This window comes from Salvia splendens, chromosome 14 (assembly GCF_004379255.2).
Source record: "Salvia splendens isolate huo1 chromosome 14, SspV2, whole genome shotgun sequence".
NCBI lineage: Eukaryota > Viridiplantae > Streptophyta > Magnoliopsida > Lamiales > Lamiaceae > Salvia > Salvia splendens.
In genome coordinates this window covers 17,299,355-17,305,296 of record NC_056045.1, presented here as the reverse complement: position 1 = coordinate 17,305,296, position 5,942 = coordinate 17,299,355, and the positions used below count along the sequence as shown (strand labels likewise).

Genomic DNA, 5,942 nt, shown 5'->3' with positions numbered 1-5,942 from the left:
TCTCAACTGTGAAGGAACGGATGAAGTATATGTTATTGAGTTGACACAAGTTTTAATGTATAATTTGCAAAGTAATAGAGAAGAAAAAAAAAGTAGTTGGAATAGTGTAGTAGATGGTGGTGTCCATAAATAATAAAGTAATAAAAGATATGGAGAAAAAGTTTCCATAAATAGATAAGAACTATTTCTATGGGATGGATGAAAAAAGAAATTCAGCCAATTTCTATATAATGGAGGGAGTACAATATACTCCCTCCGTATTCAAAAAATAGAAACATTTGAAACGGCACGGGTTTTAATGCACAACTGGTAAGGTAAGTGAGAAAAATTGGTAAAGTAATAGAGAGGAAAAGAAAAATGAGTAAAGTAAGAGAGAGGAAGAGAAAAAGTAGTGAAAATATAGTTAGTGGATTGTGGGGTCCATGTCCTAAAATAGAAATATTCTAAAGTTTCTATTTTTAAGGAACGACTCAAAATGAAAATAGTTGTTATTTTTAAAAAACAGATGGAGTAATAACATATAGTATCCAACAAAACTTATCTTGGTAGTAACGGCATAAATTTTAATGAAAAATTAGTAAAGTAAAAGAGAAATACAGAAACAATGGTTGATTTATTTTTAATGCCAAAGGAGACTCATCTTATTGGAGAGAACCTTGTAATAAATAGATATGACATAATTTTCGTGAATGAACCAAAATGGACATAAAAAAAATTGGATAGAGGAATTAATATAAATTCATTCTAGGTACCCAATTTGGATAATTATTTATATATATTTGGTTTATGAAGTATATGGGTACATGCATCATTGGTCCATGAAGTATATGGGTCAGTGATCCGTGGACCATTGGCCAATAAGTTCCATGAACTATATGGGATATTTGAAGTCCAAGAATAACTAATTACCTTGAGTGGTGATTTGAGTACCTAGAATGAAATATTTTGTTAGTTTAGGTATCAATTTTGTAATCGCTTTATTAATTTTGATGGATGAAACTAATTTTGATGGATGAATTTTCCCTTAAGATTAAAATGGACAAAAAGTAGTGCCCAAAAATATAAAAGTACCTTAAATATTGAAATAAACTATTTAGTGGATCGAAGAAGTATTAATTTTGCAGTCACTCTTTTACATATTCGCTTCTTCTTCCTTAGCTCTTTTAACTTATATTTTCGGAGAATGTTATATCATGTAAAATAATGTACTCCCTCTTACAACTTGAGTCATATTTCACTTTTAATATAAATGGTAAGTATGCCCCACATTTCACCAACTTATTCTATTCATATTTTATTATAAAAGTAATATATAAGTCGGACTTATATTCCACTAACTTATTTAATCCACTTTTCTTTATATTTTTTAAAATCCGTGTCTTAATTAATTAGGACTCTTAAGCTGGGATGGAAGGAATAATTAAAACTTGTCTTCTTTATAAATAAATATTCTGTCCCACTTTATTAGAGTAAGATATGACAGCGCTAACTTTCTTGCTCTATGCCTTTTGAAAACCTTTTCTTGCTCTATTCTATAGTATTCCTTTCCATCATCAAATGATCCTTCGAGTTTATGTTATATAGTGTTAATGTGTGCGAATTTTGAAGGTGAGAATATACATCGCAGTTGGTATATATGTATTCACGTAGAGATTATTAAAAGGTGAGAATATACATCGCAGTTGGTATATATGTATTCACGTAGAGATTATTAAAGTATAAGTAATGCTAAGTGTATAACTAGAGAACAAATCGTAGCCATTAAATTAAAACGATCTAGTTCACTATATGAGCATTTTAGTTCACAATATGAATTTAAAAATAAGGAGTGAACCAAAATACATTTATAGTGAAGTATTTATTCCGTCAAGGATATTTAGTTCACTACAATGGCGTTTTGGTTCACTCCTTTGTGTAGTGAACTAAATCGCTCTTATAGTGAACTAAATTCATGTTCTCTAGTTATGCATTTAAGTAGTGGTTTCCCTAGATCACTATTTTACATTCACATATTCATTTCTTTGTCAACTAATTAACCTATGCTAATGATGCAGCATGGGGTATATGATATGATGAAAACATCGGAAATGTAAGCAATTCTGCATTGATAGTTTGAGGTTTTTCATCGGAAATGTAAGCAATTCTGCATTGATAGTTTGAGGTTCAACTTTCCAATCCTTGAGGGGTAGCATTTGTCATGAATTAGTATTTCATCCCTAAAGCATGATCGTTTCATGTCAAACGTATTAATCCTACTCTCTCTGTCCACTTAAAATAGTTTCATTTATGGACAACACGAAGTTTAATAAGAAACTGATAAAATAAGATAGAAGAGAGAAAAGAAAAAAAAATAGATAAAATAAGACAAGGGAAAAGAAGAAGTAAGAGAAAGAAGAAAAAGGTAATGTACTTAGAAAGCGATTCCATTTTTAAACTGAGATTATTTTAAGATTTAAGGTTTAGTGAGATAATACACTGTACTATTTTTTATCTATATTCTTGAAACATCCAAAACTAAGACAAAATGTTCAAACAGTACAATATCATAGATAGCATAAAATCAAAGAAATACATTGTACATCAATTAAATATACAACACAAAAGAATAGACCAATCAGTTTTCCATTAATTAGACAACGCAAACTTTGGAGTTTGTCCTTAACTGGAAAAGCAAATCCACATAGCAACTTTGGGATCCCTTAATTTACCACTTATTTCCCTGTGATGAAAAAGAGAATTACAGTTTAATCAGTGTTAGCACATAAATAAGCCTAATATTAAAAGTAGCGCTTGATTAATTAGAAGATTGAGTTAAAAAAGAGAAATACAGTAGTTTAGAGTAGAGTTTAATTAAGTTATATAGAAATATATCCTCACCATTTCTACTAAACAATCGGCCGAGGAAAGTGAGGAAGATGATTAGCAAAGCAACACCAGCTAGTAATCCAATGATCAGAGCAAATGTCTTCTCCGACTCACTATGTGGGGATTCTGTGGAATACAAATATTATACTCTTTTCCGCTTTTCTAAAAATAGGAACTATTGAAATAGTACGAATTTTTATACATATTTAGTTAAGTATGAAAGACAGATAAAAACGGACTAAATATTATACTCTTTTCCGTGTGAGTGACAAATGAGTCTCACCTAATTAGTGGGAAAAAAGTTTCCTAAAATTAAAAGATCTATTTTGAAAAAAAGGACTAAAAAGAAAAGTTTTGAATTTAAAAAACTGGAGGGAGTAGTTAATATGCATTAGAAGATTAAAAATGGCAAATCGCAATAAAAATCATCAAATTTGGTCAATTTTTAGTTAATCTTGTAGTAACTTTTAAAAATGGCTAATTATATTACTTCCTTTGTCCTATAAAAACATTACACTTCTACTTTTGGCAACAATTCTCTCTCTACTAAGGTGAACTTATTCTCCACTAATATACTTCAATAACTTTTTCTACTAATTATTATGCATTAAAATCCGTGTAATCTCAAATGTCTCTATTTCATAAGACGGAAAAAATATTTTTGATATATATTTTTTTATTAATTTTGAGGGAAGGTATGTATAATGTGGCAAATAAAAAATACTCCTCCTGTCCCTCAAAAATTGATAAATTTGTATATGTCATGGGTTTTCATTTGCAATTGGTAAAGTAAGCAAGAGATCGAAAAAGTAAGAAAAGAAAGAGGGAAAAGGTAGTGGAAGTAATGTTAGTGGATTATGAGGTCCATATTATTAGTGGTATGTAATCGGTTAAAAACTTTACATATTTAGACTTTGTCTAATTTTAAAAGACGGCTCAAAATGATAAAACTAATCTATTTTTTGGGGACGTAAGGAGGATTTATTAGAACATAATGCATTGTCTTATGTGTATAGTATTGATTGTTTCAAAGACGAAGTTAACACAAACCAAGTAAAGAACTTAAGATAAAATGTAGACTTCTCCCTAGTTAAAATGACATACTCCCCCGTCACGGAATAAGAGTGTTATTTAGTTATGACACAGATTTTAAGAAATATAAAGAAAAATGAGTTGAAATATAACTCTTCTTGTGGAATGGACCAAAACGATAAAATATGACTCTTTTTATAGGACATATGGAGTATATCACATTTTCTCTTTCCAATAAAATGCATTAATAACAATTCTTAAATTTTTTTTGAGTTAAAATGAGACATTACATTTTCAGTTTCCAATAAAACACATTAATCAACAATTATTAAATTTTTATGACGTTGGAGAAATTCGTTATTTTAGCTGAGATTAAGAGATTAAAAAATAAAATAAAGGTTTCCTTCTTACCATGGTTGGATCTTGCATAATTTTGGGCCCCACTAGTGGTGTACCTCGCATAACACTTACCCAAGAACATATCCCCGCCGCACTCCGCCTTCAACCGCCGTATCGCCTCCTCCACGCAGTCCTGACGCTGCCCCGCAGTCAGGTCTCCAACGCACTGCGCCACGCCACTCAGCACCCCAGACCCGATACGGCCCCCCGGACCCACCACACATCGCCGCAAGCACGGCGTCTCGGCTGCCCATCCGGTCCGCACTTCCTCATCGCGGGCGACTTGTCCTCGGCCCCGATGAAGGAGGCGTTGTCGTACTTGACGAAGCAGCCCTCGAGCTGCACGGAGACCCCGCAGGCGAGGCGGGTGACGCAGGTGGCGCAGTCGGGCATGCACTGGTAGAGGCCGTAGACGACGTCGTCTTGTTGCATGGTGAAGTGGTTGTAGGAGGAGTATGTGGCGGAGTTGAGGAGGGATGTGATGAGGGAGTTTAGGTTGGATTGGTAGGGTGAGTTTGGGGAGGGTGTATTTCATCTGAGAGCACCCGCTGTAGAGGGACGAGTCTGGTGATGAATATGCAGTAATCAGAAGTAGGAATTGGAAAGGGAGTAGAGATGCATACATATTTGGCCATGTTTAAGCTCAATACTACTACTACTACTATCTCTGTCTCTGTGTTAGTGGACACAGAGAGATGTGTGATCGATGAAACAATAATGCTAGTGCGGTTTTGATGGCATTCTCTCTCATTCTAATTTGACCTTTCTTTTTACTCCTCTACGTCCTATTAAATGTCCTTTATTTGATCCGTCCAAGTTTTAAAAAATGATTTAACTTTATAAAAGAAAATAGGTGAAAAAAGTTAGTAGACTATGGATCATATTTTTATATATTAATTTTATAATAAGTATGAATAGAATAGAGTTAGTGAAATGTAAAATTTAGGGTAAACATAAAATGAGATATTTATTAAAGAGCATCCTATAGAATCAGGGGACAACAGGAAGTAACTTTTATCTTATTCCAACTTGAATATTGACTTTATATACTAGTGTTTATTGTTAAATAACTATTCTGTAACATGCGACATTTAATCCAATTTTTTATTTTAATTGGTCATTTATTAAGTATCTCACTTTATTTTTACCATATTAGTAGCGGACAACATATTCCATCTAACTCATGTTCCTTGCATTTTCTTACAATACTAAAATACTTATAATAGTAGATATCATATTCCACTAACTTTTTTTAACATATTTTTCTTTATATTTTTTTAAATTCATGTTAGGTCAAAGTGGGACACGTAGGTGTGCACACGGTTCAAAAACTGCCGGTTCACCATTTCCATGAACCGGAACCGGCCCGCCAAGGGTCCCGGCGGTTTCGGTTCCGGTTCACGAGGCAGTTCAAAACTGCCGGTTTTTGGTCGAAACCACCGGTTCCGTGCCGGTTCAGCGGTTCGAAATTTTTTTCTTCTCGTTTTAGTGTTTATTTCAACGAGACTATAAGTCGCAAGTCACAACTTATAAGTTACAATTTACACTTAATGTTAGACTTGAGCCCTTGGGTTGAAAGAAAGTGTATTGGATGATTATCTTTTATAGCTACATGTTCTTGGATGTGTTGCTCTTTTTTTCAATAT

The 5,942-nt window shown here is 33.0% G+C and overlaps 1 pseudogene; it reads right to left on the bottom strand.

The window, feature by feature from the left end:
* Positions 1–2,479: 2,479 nt before the first annotated feature.
* On the bottom strand, positions 2,480–5,035 carry LOC121763911 (annotated as a pseudogene).
* Positions 5,036–5,942: the final 907 nt, after the last annotated feature.